This window comes from Aegilops tauschii, chromosome 1, assembly GCF_002575655.3.
Source record: "Aegilops tauschii subsp. strangulata cultivar AL8/78 chromosome 1, Aet v6.0, whole genome shotgun sequence".
Taxonomy (NCBI): Eukaryota; Viridiplantae; Streptophyta; class Magnoliopsida; order Poales; family Poaceae; genus Aegilops; species Aegilops tauschii.
In genome coordinates, this window is record NC_053035.3 from 180,650,016 (window position 1) to 180,670,601 (window position 20,586).

At 44.0% G+C, this 20,586-nt stretch overlaps 1 pseudogene; it reads left to right on the forward strand.

Annotated features, from left to right (window-relative positions):
* The first annotated feature begins 231 nt into the window (after positions 1-231).
* LOC141027945 (uncharacterized) overlaps positions 232-20,586 on the forward strand; it is a 32,686-nt pseudogene continuing 12,331 nt past the window's right edge.

The following is a 20,586-nucleotide window of genomic DNA, read 5'->3' on the forward strand; positions in this document are numbered from 1 at the left end:
GGTGAGGTCATAAAAACCTCCCCATCAGTTTGCAGCGGACTACTCCTGGTTGGGGATGTGTCTTTATACCCAATTCGATGATCGAATCTTCCTCCCGTCAGTATGCAGCGGACTACTCCTCGTTGGGAAGGTGGCGTTGCCTCCTAGATCTCCTGGTCCTCCTCGGACCGGTCTTCTGGATCTGTCCTTCTTCTCTGAAAAATGTTTTGGACTTTACCTGAGGTCCTCCTAATGGATCTTCTGGTGTCTTTTGTTCGTCTTTGTTTAAGCAGCATCACTGGAGCAGGTTAGGGAGAAGCTCCACTTCATGTTGTCCGGTGTTGAGGTTTCTTTGACATCGCTTTCTATGTCGCTGCCAACTATTGGGAACCCCTCGTTTGGAGATTCACCCGTGTTCGTCTTCCATTCCAGCCTCTAGGTTGGTAGTCTTGATGGAGTGGGCTGGGTGGACACAAAGGTGTTCTCTCTTTATTTGGGCCCCGAGCCCGAGGGGGGGGGGGGCATTGGCAACGTCTCTTATCTCCCTGAGACACACACTCAAGGGAGACTACATGTCCACATGTGTCGGTGGATTTCTCAGGAGCGTTCGTATGGAGAGCAACGCGGCTGTGGGCCCCATCCTCCCGAACGGCGGGTAACTCCCGGAGAAAATCAATCCGATGGCTTTTCTCCTCCTTCTTTTGATCCCTTTTCCCGAGGGGCGGTGGTTTGGGAGCTCTCTCCCAAACTACCTTGATCCATGATCAGGCCTCTACCTCTGCCTCCAATCTCTTAACCAAGGCTTAGCCCCCTACCTGGTGAGGTGATCTCCGGACACCAGGGATCAAGGATACCCAATATTTTCGAGTTCGACCATGGGCTAAAACACCAAGTCAATCAACTCTCTAAGGCACGCACAAAAAGTACGACACAAAGGATTTTATACAGGTTTAGGCCGCCATCTTTGTGTAAAACTCTATGTCCTGTTGATATTTCATATAATCAGTGGAATATAAGTTTTTGGGTGTTACAAAAGTGGTGATGTGATGAGGACATCAATACAATTATTACACCCACAGTCCCTGCTGCTATACATACTGGACCAATTACTAGAGCTCGCGCACGCCAATTAAATTACCAGGTACTTTCGTTTCTTGCTAATGATTCTAATGTTCATGAGAATATGATGCTGCCTAAATTGGATACATTTGTTTTGCTTACAAATGAAGGGCCTAGCTTTGAGAAGGATGAACATTGGAGCAAGAACAAGCATGGAGATGATGGCATGCGCATGGGGAACAAGAACGGAGTTACAAGTGATGATTTCAGGACGTTGAAGCCACCATAATGCGTGCATGAAGCCTTGGACGAAATATACAAGATGCTACTTCATAACTTTCGTCCAGAGGCTATTCTAGGTGCTGCGTCACCTTATTATTGGGCCAGGCCCATGTAATTTCGAAATACATAAGTATAGGCTGTTTTTAGAGTCCGTATGTGTGGGGAAACAAGAGATAGGGTTGGTTTCGGACCCCTTCCTCAAGGGCCACGAAATTCCCCCCCTCTTCCTCCATATATACAGCCCTTAGGGCGTCGTTTAGACTTTGGGTTTTGTTTAGATTAAAAGTTCGCCATAGCTGCAACTTCGCGTACTTCGTTTGTGTTCAGCGACCAGACAAAGGCGTCACAGAACCCCACCTTGATCAATAAAGCTTTCATCTTATATTCGCAATATCCAGATTGCAATCTCAGTTTCTTGCCTGTTCTTCGTTTGCTCGCAGGAAACAGACCCTCGTGGTCAGGTTGATCGTGCTCCGGCGTGGTCGATAACCTCTCGGAGTTGGTTTAGCGATTGCTAAGGCGCGACGTCCTCGCACGTTCGTAGTCGGATCGTCAAAGTCGACTTCCATCAAAGCGATATTCATCATCTCATCGAAAGACGGGACACCTTTGCCTCTATCAAGTGGTATCAGATTTCCAGGTTGCTCGGTGAGATTTTACAGTTTTTCGTAGTTTAGATCGAGTCTGTTCTTCATACCTACAGTCGACGAAAAAGCCACAAAAAAAAATTAGGGTTAGTTCATCATATCCGAACCAATCTGAGCCTTTGCATAATCTTTTTAGGGTTTTTGCTTTGTTGAATTTGCGGTTGCATCGTCGTGTCAAGTTGCTGGTCTTAGAGTCTAGTCTTTTAGAGTTTCGAGTTCTGGTCATAAGTTGTCACGCCGCCGCCGCACCATCATCATCGCCTTGCCATCTACCACCATTGCTTATCCGCCACCGCTTTGAATCCGTATCCATATACCACCACCGCTGCCATATACTACCGCCATATATCCACCACCAATCCGAGTTCTTTTCATAGTCGGTTTGTTTTAGCGATCCATATATTTTCCGTTTCGTGTTTCCTTGCCTGAGTAGGTCTCGGAGACCCCCGGGCAGTTTTTAGGCCAAAATTTCGGCAACCCAAAATATTTTTTCCCTATCCTATTTTTAGGCCCCGGGTAGTGTTTTGCGACACTCGCCATCGTAGTGATTTTTTGTCGCACTTTTTCGTCGTCGCTGCCCTGATTTCCGAAAAAAAAAAATAGTCAAAAAATTTTGCGCCCATCCTGTCAGTTTGACCTGGGAAGAGTTTTGAGACACTCGCCATTATAGTGATTTTTTCGCAAAAAAAAAAAAAAAAAAAAAGGAGGAGCGCAAAAAAAAAAAAAAAAAAAGAGCGCAAAAAAAAAAAGCGAAAAAAAAAATTCCTGAGTGTGCTTTTCCCTTGTTTACGTGCAGCGCCGTGATTTTGTTAGTGTTCTAGGCTCGCGTCTCTAGCACGGTCTACCCTAGGACCAGCACAGTACCGTCGTTGAGCGTTTATTCAACTTTGCATCTCTGAATTGATTATTGCTTACCATTTTGCTACCATATTATAAGCCTTCCCAGCTCCACATAAGTCTACATCGTGCGTTTGACTCTCCCTGGTAATCGCTATATCCAAGCTTTGAGAGTTTTTGACTACAACGGTTGCCGATCACCACCTGCTGCTGGGTAAGAACTGGTAAGAATTTGAGATTCGCTTGAAGGTTTTGTGACACACCACCATCCCACCACTTCTAGTAGTCTGCAGGATCATATTCTTTTGTGTTTCTATTGCTGCTAACCATGGCAGGTTCACAAGCCGATGAGACTGATTGGGCGAACATGACGAACAAGGAGTTGCATGATAAATTTCAGCAAATGATGAGTGGCCAGGTGGGAGATGTGCTAAACAGATTTGAAGAGGCTATGGAGAAGATAGATGCCGTGGAGAAGTCGTTTGAGACAAAGCTGGATAACAAGTTTACTGAATTACTAAAGCGTCTTCCCCAACCACCACCGGCTGCACATGTCGCACCTCTACAACAACAACAACCACATCTCCAACGCCGCCTTCCAAATCAAGTGGGACGGGCACAGCGCGTTCCAATTGAGATTGGTCAAAATTCGGGTGCTGCTGTCCCTACTGTTGATGCTTCTTTGGCTCCTGCTCCTGCGGCGGCTGAGGAGGATGACGATTATGCGGGCGATTATGAGGATGAGGTTGATCAAAATCAGAACTACGTGCAGCCACCAGCACCACCACCAGCAGGTCGACCTCAGGTATATATTCGCAACGGTAGGCCGGCACCACCACCTCAGGTACGAGATCATGACCATCTCCCTAAACTGAAATTGAATATTCCACCATTTGAGGGTAGATATGTTCCTGATATATATCTTACTTGGGAGTTAGAAACTGAACAACGATTTACATGTTTACAATATCCTGAGGAGAGACGTGTTCCTGCTGCTGTTTGTGCTTTCACTAGCTTTGCATGTGTTTGGTGGTCTGAACATTGTAGATTATATCCTGTTCCAGCTACTTGGGCTGCTTTGAAAACTGCTATGCGTACTCGTTGGGTTCCACCATATTATCAACGTGAATTACTTCAAAAATTGCAGCGTTTAAGACAAGGAAAAAATTCTGTAGAAGAATATTATCAGGAATTACAAACTGGCATGATTAGATGTGGTATTGTTGAGGAGAATGAAGCTATGCTTGCACGTTTTATGGGTGGATTAAATAAAGAGATTCAGACCATTCTAGAGTATAAGGATTATAATAATATCACTCGTTTATTCCATCTTGCTTGTAAAGCTGAACGTGAAGTGCAGGATCGACAGCCATTGGCGCGAACTAACTTTTCTGCAGGTCGACCTTCATCATGGACACCGCGTGCATCTTCTACTTCCACTTCACCATCACCTCCATCAGGTGCCACCTCCAGCCGTGATACAAGAAAGCAGGCACAACCACCACTCTCTGCCAAGAGCACACCTGCCGGGCCTGTGCAGAGCTCTTCTTCTTCCATGGCATCGACAGGGCACACAAGTGATATTATTTGTCGTCGTTGTAAGGGAAGAGGACATTTTGCGAGAGAATGCAAATCTCAGCGTGTCATGATTGCTACTGAGGATGGTGGGTAGGAGTCCGCTAGTGACTATGATGAGGAGACTTTGGCTCTTATTACACGTGAAGAACATGGTGGAGATGATTCTGAAAATGAGACGCAATACATGGCTCCTGAAGAAGCTGACAGGTATGAATGTTTAGTTGCTCAACGTGTTTTGAGTGTGCAGGTCACACAAGCAGAGCAAAATCAGAGGCATAATTTGTTCCATACAAAGGGAGTTGTGAAGGAACGTTCTGTTCGCGTCATCATAGATGGAGGGAGCTGTAACAACTTGGCTAGCATGGAGATGGTGGAGAAGCTATCTCTCACCACAAGACCACATCCACATCCTTACTACATCCAATGGTTCAACAACAGCGGCAAGGTTAAGGTAACACGTACTGTTCGTGTGCATTTTAGTATCTCTACATATGCTGATTATGTTGATTGTGATGTGGTACCCATGCAAGCATGTTCCTTATTACTAGGTAGACCATGGCAATTTGATAAAAATTCTGTACACCATGGTAGAAACAATCAGTATACTCTTGTTCATAAGGATAAAAATATTACTTTGCTTCCTATGACTCCTGATTCCATTTTGAAAGATGACATTAATAGAGCTAATAAAGCAAAACAGGAGAAAAATAAGAGTGAAAATCAGATTGTGGCAAAGGAATTTGAGCAACAAATGAAACCTAATAATAAACCATCTAGTGTTGTTTCTGAAATTAAATTGAAAAGTGCATGTTTACTTGCCACAAAATCTGATATTGATGAACTAGATTTCAGCAAATCTGTTTGCTATGCTTTTGTGTGCAAAGAGGCATTATTTTCATTCGAGGACGTGCCTTCCTCTTTGCCCCCTGCTGTCACTCACATTTTGCAGGAGTTCGCTGACGTCTTCCCACAAGACGTGCCACCGGGATTACCACCTATTCGAGGGATTGAGCATCAAATTGACTTAATTCCCGGTGCATCGCTACCCAACCGTGCACCATACCGTACCAATCCAGAGGAGACGAAGGAGATTATGCGTCAAGTACAGGAGCTGCTCGACAAAGGTTATATACGCGAATCTCTTAGTCCTTGTGCTGTTCCTATTATACTCGTGCCTAAAAAGGATGGTACGTCGCGTATGTGTGTTGATTGTAGAGGCATTAATAATATTACTATTCGTTATCGTCATCCTATTCCTAGGCTCGATGATATGCTTGATGAATTGAGTGGCTCTACAATATTCTCCAAAGTTGATTTGCGTAGTGGATACCATCAAATTCGTATGAAATTGGGAGATGAATGGAAAACTGCATTTAAAACTAAGTTTGGTTTATATGAGTGGTTAGTCATGCCTTTTGGGTTAACTAATGCACCTAGTACTTTCATGAGACTAATGAACGAAGTTTTACGTGCTTTCATTGGACGATTTGTGGTGGTCTATTTTGATGATATACTGATTTATAGCAAATCTTTGGAAGAACATTTGGAACATTTACGTGCTGTTTTTATTGCTCTACGTGATGCACGTTTGTTTGGTAACCTTGGGAAGTGCACCTTTTGCACCGACCGAGTATCTTTTCTTGGCTATGTTGTTACTCCACAGGGAATTGAAGTTGATAAAGCCAAGATTGAAGCTATTGAGAGTTGGCCGCAGCCCAAAACGGTCACACAAGTGCGGAGTTTTCTTGGACTCGCTGGTTTCTATAGGCGTTTTGTGAGAGATTTTAGCACCATTGCTGCACCTCTCAACGAGCTTACAAAGAAGGATGTGCCTTTTGTTTGGGGTACCGCACAGGAAGAAGCCTTCACGGTATTGAAAGATAAGTTGACACATGCTCCTTTACTCCAACTTCCTGATTTTAATAAGACTTTTGAGCTTGAATGTGATGCTAGTGGCATTGGATTAGGAGGTGTGTTATTACAAGATGGCAAACCTGTTGCATACTTTTCTGAAAAATTGAGTGGGCCTAGTCTGAATTATTCTACTTATGATAAAGAACTATATGCTCTTGTTCGGACTTTAGAAACATGGCAACATTATTTATGGCCCAAAGAATTTGTTATACATTCTGATCATGAATCTTTGAAACATATTAAAAGTCAAGCTAAACTGAATCGTAGACATGCTAAATGGGTTGAATTCATTGAAACTTTCCCTTATGTCATTAAACACAAGAAGGGTAAAGAAAATGTTATTGCTGATGCATTGTCTCGTCGCTATACTATGCTTTCACAACTTGACTTCAAAATATTTGGTTTGGAGACCATCAAAGATCAATATGTGCATGATGCTGATTTTAAAGATGTATTGCAGAATTGTAAAGAAGGAAGAACCTGGAACAAGTTTGTCGTTAATGATGGATTTGTGTTCCGTGCTAACAAGCTATGCATTCCAGCTAGCTCTCTTCGTCTTTTGTTGTTGCAGGAGGCGCATGGAGGAGGATTAATGGGACACTTTGGCGTGAAGAAGACGGAGGACGTACTTGCTACACATTTCTTTTGGCCAAAGATGAGACGGGATGTTGAGCGTTTTGTTGCTCGCTGCACTACATGTCAAAAAGCTAAGTCACGACTCAATCCTCATGGTTTATATATGCCTTTGCCTGTACCTAGTGTTCCTTGGGAGGATATATCTATGGACTTTGTTTTAGGTTTACCTCGAACAAAGAAGGGGAGGGATAGCATATTTGTTGTCGTGGATAGATTCTCGAAAATGGCGCACTTTATACCATGTCATAAAAGCGATGATGCTGTTAATGTTGCTGATTTGTTCTTTCGTGAAATTATTCGCTTGCATGGTGTGCCAAATACTATTGTTTCAGATCGTGATACTAAATTTCTTAGCCACTTTTGGAGATGTTTATGGGCTAAGTTGGGGACTAAACTGCTTTTTAGTACTACTTGTCACCCCCAAACTGATGGACAAACTGAAGTAGTCAATAGAACATTGTCTACTATGCTTAGGGCTGTTTTGAAGAATAATAAGAAAATGTGGGAAGACTGCTTGCCTCATATTGAGTTTGCTTATAATCGTTCATTGCATTCTACTACTAAGATGTGCCCTTTTGAAATTGTGTATGGTTTCCTACCTCGTGCACCTATTGATTTGTTGCCTCTTCCATCTTCGGAGAAGGTTAATTTTGATGCTAAACAACGTGCTGAATTGATCTTAAAAATGCATGAGTTAACTAAGGAAAACATTGAGCGTATGAATGCTAAATATAAACTTGCTGGAGATAAGGGTAGAAAACATGTTGTGTTTGCACCTGGAGATCTTGTTTGGTTACATTTGCGTAAGGATAGATTTCCTGATTTGCGCAAATCAAAGCTAATGCCACGTGCTGATGGTCCTTTTAAGGTGTTAGAGAAAATAAATGATAATGCATATAAACTTGAGCTGCCTGCAGATTTTGGGGTTAGTCCCACTTTTAATATTGCAGATTTGAAGCCTTATTTGGGTGAGGAAGATGAGCTTCCGTCGAGGACGACTTCATTTCAAGAAGGGGAGGATGATGAGGACATCAATACAATTATTACACCCACAGTCCCTGCTGCTATACATACTGGACCAATTACTAGAGCTCGCGCACGCCAATTAAATTACCAGGTACTTTCGTTTCTTGCTAATGATTCTAATGTTCATGAGAATATGATGCTGCCTAAATTGGATACATTTGTTTTGCTTACAAATGAAGGGCCTAGCTTTGAGAAGGATGAACATTGGAGCAAGAACAAGCATGGAGATGATGGCATGCGCATGGGGAACAAGAACGGAGTTACAAGTGATGATTTCAGGACGTTGAAGCCACCATAATGCGTGCATGAAGCCTTGGACGAAATATACAAGATGCTACTTCATAACTTTCGTCCAGAGGCTATTCTAGGTGCTGCGTCACCTTATTATTGGGCCAGGCCCATGTAATTTCGAAATACATAAGTATAGGCTGTTTTTAGAGTCCGTATGTGTGGGGAAACAAGAGATAGGGTTGGTTTCGGACCCCTTCCTCAAGGGCCACGAAATTCCCCCCCTCTTCCTCCATATATACAGCCCTTAGGGCGTCGTTTAGACTTTGGGTTTTGTTTAGATTAAAAGTTCGCCATAGCTGCAACTTCGCGTACTTCGTTTGTGTTCAGCGACCAGACAAAGGCGTCACAGAACCCCACCTTGATCAATAAAGCTTTCATCTTATATTCGCAATATCCAGATTGCAATCTCAGTTTCTTGCCTGTTCTTCGTTTGCTCGCAGGAAACAGACCCTCGTGGTCAGGTTGATCGTGCTCCGGCGTGGTCGATAACCTCTCGGAGTTGGTTTAGCGATTGCTAAGGCGCGACGTCCTCGCACGTTCGTAGTCGGATCGTCAAAGTCGACTTCCATCAAAGCGATATTCATCATCTCATCGAAAGACGGGACACCTTTGCCTCTATCATGATGGGGGTGAGACCAGTTGTAGTCAGGGTACTAGCTAAAGTGCCCCATCACTCCTATCTCTGTCTCTCTTCCTCCTCTTCTCAAACTATCCTTGACCGTGGGGATGACAGTGTGTGTGTGACTAGTATTCCTTGTCCTCTATTCGATCACGGTCCTCCTCTTATATAGATCTAGGGGGCATCACAATTGGTCCATAAATAATTGCAAGGTAGTGTACAAAGAGATAACCAGTCCAACGTAATCCACTTGCATCTGCCAAATGGCAGTAGATGACCTGACACTGCGATGTCTCAGGCACTTGAGTGTCTTACCCGACGTGACCCACTGCACCGCCCTTCTACTTCTTTATGCCATGCCAGCATCCTGTCTTGTCATGTGCCTCTCGGGTCATAGTGATGATTACCTAGGCATAGCCCTACGCCAGGCTACTTTGGTAGCCTGGTAAGGTATTAAATGCCTTGTTGGTGGAGTGCGCTACAAGGCCAGCTCCTCTAGCCGATACGTGTCCCATCTGCTCGGGGAGGCAGCCCGGGTGCGTCATGGCGGATGGCAAAGCCCTCCTCGGGGATCTACTATGCCTTCTTTCTTATATAAAGCACATGCATTTTTTATCTCTTGATCTATCTTTTTTTACTACTACGCCACAATTCATATCCCAGTGTTTTACCATGATGGATTGTTTTCGAGCGGGCTCGTGTACACAATAAGTTTAGCATACCCCATGTTTTAGTGTTCTGTCAGTGAGCGCATGTCGTCATCGGAATGAGATAGATTCTGGATCGAATTCTTTTTTTCCTTGTCTACTAACTTGACATCTTCCATGACGTGGTATCTACTGGTACATCGAGCTGCTATACAAACGGTTTTTAACCCCTTTCCACGACGACATTTTAAACCGTCGCCTAGTGAGTGTGGGCAATAGGGGAGTCCTTCCCACACGACCCAGAAACCATCGGGGATAGGCAGCCATGAAGCATACAGTTGCTCCTATAAAATTGTTTATGATATCTCAAATATCCCAAACGCCCCATCCTTGCTACTCGTGTGTGCTGGCATTACCATCGCAGTCAGTATCCTATGGTGCTACGTTTATGATGCACGACCCATCACAAACAGTTCACGATTATAGAATGTGTATGATAAGCAGACAATCACACACATTCACTTTTCCCGAACCATATGCGATAACTAATTAAGAAGATTAGCTAATCATCGTACGAGTGTCGAATAGGATTGCGAAACGTCAGACCATCGTAACAGCATCGTACATGATAACTATCGCACACGCTATTCAGTGGTGCAACGTTTACGATGTGCACCGCATCAGAAACGTTTATGGTAAGGCAACTATCACAAACATTTAGTTTGCCCGCACCGTTTGTCATATTTTCTGACATCACACACGCTTTGCAAACGGCAACTGTGTGCATGCTCGCACATATTTCCTCTCTGCAAACGGCAACTATGGCGCGAACCAACTTTTCTGCAGGTCGACCTTCATCATGGACACCACGTGCATCCTCTACTTCCACTTCACCATCACCTCCATCAGGTGCCACCTCCAGCCGTGATACAAGAAAGCAGGCACAACCACCACTCTCTGCCAAGAGCACACCTGCCGGGCCTGCGCAGAGCTCTTCTTCTTCCATGGCGTCAACAGGGCACACAAGTGATATTATTTGTCGTCGTTGTAAGGGAAGAGGACATTATGCGAGAGAATGCAAATCTCAGCGTGTGATGATTGCTACTGAGGATGGTGGGTATGATTCCGCTAGTGACTATGATGAGGAGACTTTGGCTCTTATTACACGTGAAGAACATGGTGGAGATGATTCTGAAAATGAGACGCAATACATGGCTCCTGAAGACGCTGACAGGTACGAATGTTTAGTTGCTCAACGTGTTTGAGTGTGCAGGTCACACAAGCAGAGCAAAATCAGAGGCATAATTTGTTCCATACAAAGGGAGTTGTGAAGGAACGTTCTGTTCGCGTCATCATAGATGGAGGGAGCTGTAACAACTTGGCTAGCACGGAGATGGTGGAGAAACTATCTCTCACCACAAGACCACATCCACATCCTTACTACATCCAATGGTTCAACAACAGCGGCAAGGTTAAGGTAACACGTACTGTTCGTGTGCATTTTAGTATCTCTACATATGCTGATTATGTTGATTGTGATGTGGTACCCATGCAAGCATGTTCCTTATTACTTGGTAGACCATGGCAATTTGATAAAAATTCTGTACACCATGGTAGAAACAATCAGTATACTCTTGTTCATAAGGATAAAAATATTACTTTGCTTCCTATGACTCCTGATTCCATTTTGAAAGATGACATTAATAGAGCTAATAAAGCAAAACAGGAGAAAAATAAGAGTGAAAATCAGATTGTGGCAAAAGAATTTGAGCAACAAATAAAACCTAATAATAAACCATCTAGTTTTGTTTCTGAAATTAAATTGAAAAGTGCATGTTTACTTGCCACAAAATCTAATATTGATGAGCTAGATTTCAACAAATCTGTTTGCTATGCTTTTGTGTGCAAAGAGGCATTATTTTCATTCGAGGACGTGCCTTCCTCTTTGCCCCCTGCTGTCACTAACATTTTGCAAGAGTTCGCTGACGTCTTCCCACAAGAGGTGCCACCGGGATTACCACCTATTCGAGGGATTGAGCATCAAATTGATTTAATTCCCGGTGCATCGCTACCCAACCGTGCACCATACCATACCAATCCAGAGGAGACGAAGGAGATTATGCGTCAAGTACAGGAGCTGCTCGACAAAGGTTATATACGCGAATCTCTTAGTCCTTGTGCTGTTCCTATTATACTAGTGCCTGAAAAGGATGGTACGTCGCGTATGTGTGTTGATTGTAGAGGCATTAATAATATTACTATTCGTTATCGTCATCCTATTCCTAGGCTAGATGATATGCTTGATGAATTGAGTGGCCCTACAATATTCTCCAAAGTTGATTTGCGTAGTGGATACCATCAAATTCGTATGAAATTGGGAGATGAATGGAAAACTGCATTTAAAACTAAGTTTGGTTTATATGAGTGGTTAGTCATGCCTTTTGGGTTAACTAATGCACCTAGTACTTTCATGAGACTAATGAACGAAGTTTTACGTGCTTTCATTGGACGATTTGTGGTAGTCTATTTTGATGATATACTGATTTATAGCAAATTTTTGGAAGAACATTTGGAACATTTACGTGTTGTTTTTATTGCTCTACGTGATACACGTTTGTTTGGTAACCTTGGGAAGTGCACCTTTTGCACCGACCGAGTATCTTTTCTTGGCTATGTTTTTACTCCACAGGGAATTGAAGTTGATAAAGCCAAGATTGAAGCTATTGAGAGTTGGCCGCAGCCCAAAACGGTCACACAAGTGCGGAGTTTTCTTGGACTCGCTGGTTTCTATAGGCGTTTTGTGAGAGATTTTAGCACCATTGCTGCACCTCTCAACGAGCTTACAAAGAAGGATGTGCCTTTTGTTTGGGGTACCGCACAGGAAGCAACCTTCACGGAATTGAAAGATAAGTTGACACATGCTCCTTTACTCCAACTTCCTGATTTTAATAAGACTTTTGAGCTTGAATGTGATGCTAGTGGAATTGGATTAGGAGGTGTGTTATTACAAGATGGTAAACCTGTTGCATACTTTTCTGAAAAATTGAGTGGGCCTAGTCTGAATTATTCTACTTATGATAAAGAACTATATGCTCTTGTTCGGACTTTAGAAACATGGCAACATTATTTATGGCCCAAAGAATTTGTTATACATTCTGATCATTTATCTTTGAAACATATTAAAAGTCAAGCTAAACTGAATCGTAGACATGCTAAATGGGTTGAATTCATTGAAACTTTCCCTTATGTCATTAAACACAAGAAGGGTAAAGAAAATGTTATTGCTGATGCATTGTCTCGTCGCTATACTATGCTTTCACAACTTGACTTCAAAATATTTGGTTTGGAGACCATCAAAGATCAATATGTGCATGATGCTGATTTTAAAGATGTTTTGCAGAATTGTAAAGAAGGGAGAACCTGGAACAAGTTTGTCGTTAATGATGGATTTGTGTTCCGTGCTAACAAGCTATGCATTCCAGCTAGCTCTCTTCGTCTTTTGCTGTTGCAGGAGGCGCATGGAGGAGGATTAATGGGACACTTTGGCGTGAAGAAGACGGAGGACGTACTTGCTACACATTTCTTTTGGCCAAAGATGAGACGGGATGTTGAGCGTTTTGTTGCTCGCTGCACTACATGTCAAAAAGCTAAGTCACGACTCAATCCTCATGGTTTATATATGCCTTTGCCTGTACCTAGTGTTCCTTGGGAGGATATATCTATGGACTTTGTTTTAGGTTTACCTCGAACAAAGAAGGGGAGGGATAGCATATTTGTTGTCGTGGATAGATTCTCAAAAATGGCACACTTTATACCATGTCATAAAAGCGATGATGCTGTTAATGTTGCTGATTTGTTCTTCCGTGAAATTATTCGTTTGCATGGTGTGCCAAATACTATTGTTTCAGATCGTGATACTAAATTTCTTAGCCACTTTTGGAGATGTTTATGGGCTAAGTTGGGGACTAAACTGCTTTTTAGTACTACTTGTCACCCCCAAACTGATGGACAAACTGAAGTAGTCAATAGAACATTGTCTACTATGCTTAGGGCTGTTTTGAATAATAATAAGAAAATGTGGGAAGAATGCTTGCCTCATATTGAGTTTGCTTATAATCGTTCATTGCATTCTACTACTAAGATGTGCCCTTTTGAAATTGTGTATGGTTTCCAACCTCGTGCACCTATTGATTTGTTGCCTCTTCCATCTTCGGAGAAGGTTAATTTTGATGCTAAATAACATGCTGAATTGATCTTAAAAATGCATGAGTTAACTAAGGAAAACATTGAGCGTATGAATGCTAAATATAAATTTGCTGGAGATAAGGGTAGAAAACATGTTGTGTTTGCACCTGGAGATCTTGTTTGGTTACATTTGCGTAAGGATAGATTTCCTGATTTGCGCAAATCAAAGCTAATGCTACGTGCTGATGGTCCTTTTAAGGTGTTAGAGAAAATAAATGATAATGCATATAAACTTGAGCTGCCTGCAGATTTTGGGGTTAGTCCCACTTTTAACATTGCAGATTTGAAGCCTTATTTGGGTGAGGGAGATGAGCTTCCGTCGAGGACGACTTCATTTCAAGAAGGGGAGGATGATGAGGACATGAATACCATTGTTACACCCACAGCCCCTGCTGCTATACATACTGGACCAATTACTTGAGCTCGCGCACGCCAATTAAATTACCAGGTACTTTCGTTTCTTGGTAATGATTCTAATGTTCATGAGAATATGATGCTGCCTAAATTGGATACATTTGTTTTGCTTACAAATGAAGGGCCTAGCTTTGAGAAGGATGAACATTGGAGCAAGAACAAGCATGGAGATGATACATGCGCATGGGGGACAAGAACGGAGTTACAAGTGATGATTTCAGGACATTGAAGCCACCATAATGCGTGCATGAAGCCTTGGACGAAATATACAAGATGCTACTTCATAACTTTCGTCCAGAGGCTATTTTAGGTGCTGCGTCACCTTATTATTGGGCCAGGCCCATGTAATTTCAAAATACTTGAGTATAGGCTATCCCTCTTCCTCCATATATACAGCCCTTAGGGCGTAGTTTAGACTTTGGGTTTTGTTTAGATTAAAAGTTCGCCATAGCTACAACTTCGCATACTTTGTTTGTGTTCAACGACCAGACAAAGGCGTCACAGAACCCCACCTTGATCAATAAAGCTTTCATCTTATATTCGCAATATCCAGATTGCAATCCCAGTTTCTTGCTTGTTCTTTGTTTGCTCGCAGGAAACAGACCCTCGTGGTCAGGTTGATCGTGCTCCGGCGTGGTCAATAACCTCTCGGAGTTGGTTTAGCGATTGCTAAGGCGCGACGTCATCCCACGTTCGTAGTCGGATCGTCAAAGTCGACTTCCACCAAAGCGATATCCATCATCTCATCGAAAGACGGGACACCTTTGCCTCTATCAAGTGGTATCAGATTTCCAGGTTGCTCGGTGAGATTTTACAGTTTTTCGTAGTTTAGATCGAGTCTGTTCTTCATACCTACAGTCCACGAAAAAGCCATACAAAAAAAATTTAGGGTTAGTTCATCATATCCGAACCAATCTGAGCCTTTGCATAATGTTTTTAGGGTTTTTGCTTTGTTGAATTTGCGGTTGCATCGTCGTGTCAAGGTCCTGGTCTTAGAGTCTAGTCTTTTAGAGTTTCGAGTTCTGGTCATAAGTTGTCACGCCGCCGCCGCACCATCATCATCGCTTGCCATCTACCACTATTGCTTATCCGCCACTGCTCTGAATCCGTATCCATATACCACCACCAATCCGTATCCATATACCACCACCGATCCGTATCCATATACCACCACCGCTACCATATACCACCACCGCTGCCATATCCTACCACCATATATCCACAACCAATCCGAGTTCTTTTCATATTCGGTTTGTTTTAGAGATCCATCTATTTTTCGTTTCGTGTTTCCTTGCCTGAGTAGGTCTCGGAAAAAAACGAGTCTGGAGACCCCCGGGCAGTTTTAGGCCAAAATTTCGGCGACCAAAAATATTTTTTCCCTATCCTATTTTTAGGTCCCGGGGAGTGTTTTGAGACACTCGCCATTATAGTGATTTTTTTGTCGCACTTTTTCGTCGTCGCTGCCCTGATTTCCGAAAAAAATAGTCAAAAAATTTTGTGCCTATCCTGTCAGTTTGACCTAGGAAGAGTTTTGAGACACTTGCCATTATAGTGATTTTTCGCAAAAAAAGAGGAGCGCAAAAAAAAGAGCGCGAAAAAAAGAGCAAAAAAAATGAAAATTCCAGAGTGTGCTTTTCCCTTGTTTACGTGCAGCGCCGTGATTTTGTTAGTGTTCTAGGCTCGCGTCTCTAGCACGGTCTAGCCTAGGACCAGCACAGTACCGTCGTTGAGCGTTTATTCAACTTTGCATCTCTGAATTGATTATTGCTGACCATTTTTGCTACCATATTATAAGCCTTCCCAGCTCCACATACATCTACATCGTGCGGTTGACTCTCCCTGGTAATCGCTCTATCCAAGCTTTGAGAGTTTTGACTACAACGGTTGCCGATCACCACCTGCTGCTGGGTAAGAACTGGTAAGAATTTGAGATTCGTTTGAAGGATTTGTGACACACCACCATCACCACCACTTCCTAGTAGTCTGTAGGATCATATTCTTTTGTGTTTCTATTGCTGCTAACCATGGCAGGATCACAAGCCGATGAGACTTATTGGGAGAACATGACGAACAAGGAGTTGCATGATAAATTTCAGCAAATGATGAGTGGCCAGGTGGGAGATGTGCTAAACAGATTTGAAGAGGCTATGGAGAAGATAGATGCCGTGGAGAAGTCGTTCGAGACAAAGCTGGATAACAAGTTTACTGAATTACTCAAGCGTCTTCCCCAACCACCACCGGCTGCATATGTCGCACCTCTACAACAACAACAACCACATCTCCAACACCGCCTTCCAAATCAAGTGGGACGAGCACAGCGCGTTCCAATTGAGACTGGTCAAAATTCGGGTGCCGCTGCACCTACTGTTGATGCTTCTTTGGCTCCTGCAACTGCGGCGGCTGAGGAGGATGACGATTATGCGGGCGATTATGAGGATGAGGTTGATCAAAATCTGAACTACGTGCAGCCACCAGCACCACCACCAGCAGGTCGACTTCATGTATATATTCGCAACGGTAGCCCGGCACCACCACCTCAGGTACGAGATCATGACCATCTCCCTAAACTGAAATTGAATATTCCACCATTTGAGGGTAGATATGTTCCTGATATATATCTTACTTGGGAGTTAGAAACTGAACAACGATTTACATGTTTACAATATCCTGAGGAGAGACGTGTTCCTACTGCTGTTTGTGCTTTCACTAGCTTTGCATGTGTTTGGTGGTCTGAACATTGTAGATTATATCCTGTTCCAGCTACTTGGGCTGCTTTGAAAACTGCTATGCGTACTCGTTGGGTTCCACCATATTATCAACGTGAATTACTTCAAAAATTGCAGCGCTTAAGACGAGGGAAACATTCTGTAGAAGAATATTATCAGCAATTACAAACTGGCATGATTAGATGTGGTATTGTTGAGGAGAATGAAGCTATGCTTGCACGTTTTATGGGTGGATTAAATAAAGAGATTCAGACCATTCTAGAGTATAAGGATTATAATAATATCACTCGTTTATTCCATCTTGCTTGTAAAGCTGAACGTGAAGTGCAGGATCGACAGGTGTTGGCGCGAACCAACTTTTCTGCAGGTCGACCTTCATCATGGACACCACGTGCATCCTCTACTTCCACTTCACCATCACCTCCATCAGGTGCCACCTCCAGCCGTGATACAAGAAAGCAGGCACAACCACCACTCTTTGCCAAGAGCACACCTGCCGGGCCTGCGCAGAGCTCTTCCTCTTCCATGGCGTCAACAGGGCACACAAGTGATATTATTTGTCGTCGTTGTAAGGGAAGAGGACATTATGCGAGAGAATGCAAATCTCAGCGTGTGATGATTGCTACTGAGGATGGTGGGTATGAGTCCACTAGTGACTATGATTAAAAGTTCCCCATAGCTGCAACTTCGCGTACTTCGTTTGTGTTCAACGACCAGACAGGCGTCACAGAACCCCACCTTGATCAATAAAGCTTTCATCTTATATTCGCAATATCCAGATTGCAATCCCAGTTTCTTGCTTGTTCTTCGTTTGCTCGCAGGAAACAGACCCTCGTGGTCAGGTTGATCGTGCTCCGGCGTGGTCAATAACCTCTCGGAGTTGCTTTAGCGATTCTTAAGGCGCGACGTCATCGCACGTTCGTAGTCGGATCGTCAAAGTCGACTTCCACCAAAGCGATATCCATCATCTCATCGAAAGACGGGACACCTTTGCAGGGTATATAATCGCAAACTTTTGTGAACCCTTGCAGGGTATATCTTTTCGTACTTTGTCGTACCTTGGATATGTTTCGTTCAATCGTTATTATCCCATCCCGTGGTTGGGATTCTTACTAGGGTGAGTCTTCCTAGTATTTTCTAGTGGGCAGGCTCTCTAGATCCGCTGCCTGATAGCTATCTCAACACGATCGAGTATGTTGCCATCCTTGACCTACATTCCCTCTTCCTCTCGATCAACACTTCATTACTCCATGGTCGGGGAAGAAAATGAACTGTACACCCGTCCTCACACCTAAGGGTTTGTTGATGCGAATGAGAATCTCCCACCCATGAGCAACAAGACTGCCTAAGGATAGGAGAAGATACGTACGTTGGTCGTTCCCTAATACCCCCGACCCGTCTCTCTGCAAGATTGAGGTAGTCGGGGAAAAAGGGATCCATGATCGCGCCCTCCTACTTGTGTTTCAGAGAACAAGGCCCTTCTGTCAGTATGCAGCGGAATGCTCTTGGTTGAAAGGGACCCATACATTGGTCTGTAAGAGCCTCTCCATCAGTTTGCAGCAGATTGCTCCTAGTTGAGGAGAGCTCGAACATGTAGTCGCCAGGGGCCCCGCCTTCAGTCTGCCGCAGCGTACTCCTGGTCAGCGGTGCCTGTTGCCTAGGGAGGCTGAAGGTCCCCTCGTCAGGAGTACCCTAGTGCAAAGTTTAGGTGACAGCATGGGATCCCTGTCGGGGAAACCAATTTGCCGAAAGGTGAGGTCATAAAAACCTCCCCATCAGTTTGCAGCGGACTACTCCTGGTTGGGGATGTGTCTTTATACCCAATTCGATGATCGAATCTTCCTCCCGTCAGTATGCAGCGGACTACTCCTCGTTGGGAAGGTGGCGTTGCCTCCTAGATCTCCTGGTCCTCCTCGGACCGGTCTTCTGGATCTGTCCTTCTTCTCTGAAAAATGTTTTGGACTTTACCTGAGGTCCTCCTAATGGATCTTCTGGTGTCTTTTGTTCGTCTTTGTTTAAGCAGCATCACTGGAGCAGGTTAGGGAGAAGCTCCACTTCATGTTGTCCGGTGTTGAGGTTTCTTTGACATCGCTTTCTATGTCGCTGCCAACTATTGGGAACCCCTCGTTTGGAGATTCACCCGTGTTCGTCTTCCATTCCAGCCTCTAGGTTGGTAGTCTTGATGGAGTGGGCTGGGTGGACACAAAGGTGTTCTCTCTTTATTTGGGCCCCGAGCCCGGGGGGGGGGCATTGGCAACGTCTCTTATCTCCCTGAGACACACACTCAAGGGAGACTACATGTCCACATGTGTCGCTGGATTTCTCAGGAGCGTTCGTATGGAGAGCAACGCGGCTGTGGGCCCCATCCTCCCGAACGGCGGGTAACTCCCGGAGAAAAACAATCCGATGGCTTTTCTCCTCCTTCTTTTGATCCCTTTTCCCGAGGGGCGGTGGTTTGGGAGCTCTCTCCCAAACTACCTTGATCCATGACCAGGCCTCTACCTCTGCCTCCAATCTCTTAACCAAGGCTTAGCCCCCTACCTGGTGAGGTGATCTCCGGACACCAGGGATCAAGGATACCCAATATTTTCGAGTTCTACCATGGGCTAAAACACCAAGTCAATCAACTCTCTAAGGCACGCACAAAAAGTACGACACAAAGGATTTTATACAGGTTTAGGCCGTCATCTTTGCGTAAAACTCTATGTCCTGTTGATATTTCATATAATCAGTGGAATATAAGTTTTTGGGTGTTACAAAAGTGGTGATGGGGGTGAGACCAGTTGTAGTCGGGGTACTAGCTAAAGTGCCCCATCACTCCTATCTCTGTCTCTCTTCCTCCTCTTCTCAAACTATCCTTGACCGTGGGGATGACAGTGTGTGTGTGACTAGTATTCCTTGTCCTCTATTCGATCACGGTCCTCCTCTTATATAGATCTAGGGGGCATCACAATTGGTCCATAAATAATTGCAAGGTAGTGTACAAAGAGATAACCAGTCCAACGTAATCCACTTGCATCTGCCAAATGGCAGTAGATGACCTGACACTGCGATGTCTCAGGCACTTGAGTGTCTTACCCGACGTGACCCACTGCACCGCCCTTCTACTTCTTTATGCCATGCCAGCATCCTGTCTTGTCATGTGCCTCTCGGGTCATAGTGATGATTACCTAGGCATAGCCCTACGCCAGGCTACTTTGGTAGCCTGGTAAGGTATTAAATGCCTTGTTGGTGGAGTGCGCTACAAGGCCAGCTCCTCTAGCCGATACGTGTCCCATCTGCTCGGGGAGGCAGCCCGGGTGCGTCATGGCGGATGGCAAAGCCCTCCTCGGGGATCTACTATGCCTTCTTTCTTATATAAAGCACATGCATTTTTTATCTCTTGATCTATCTTTTTTTACTACTACGCCACAATTCATATCCCAGTGTTTTACCATGATGGATTGTTTTCGAGCGGGCTCGTGTACACAATAAGTTTAGCATACCCCATGTTTTAGTGTTCTGTCAGTGAGCGCATGTCGTCATCGGAATGAGATAGATTCTGGATCGAATTCTTTTTTTCCTTGTCTACTAACTTGACATCTTCCATGACGTGGTATCTACTGGTACATCGAGCTGCTATACAAACGGTTTTTAACCCCTTTCCACGACGACATTTTAAACCGTCGCCTAGTGAGTGTGGGCAA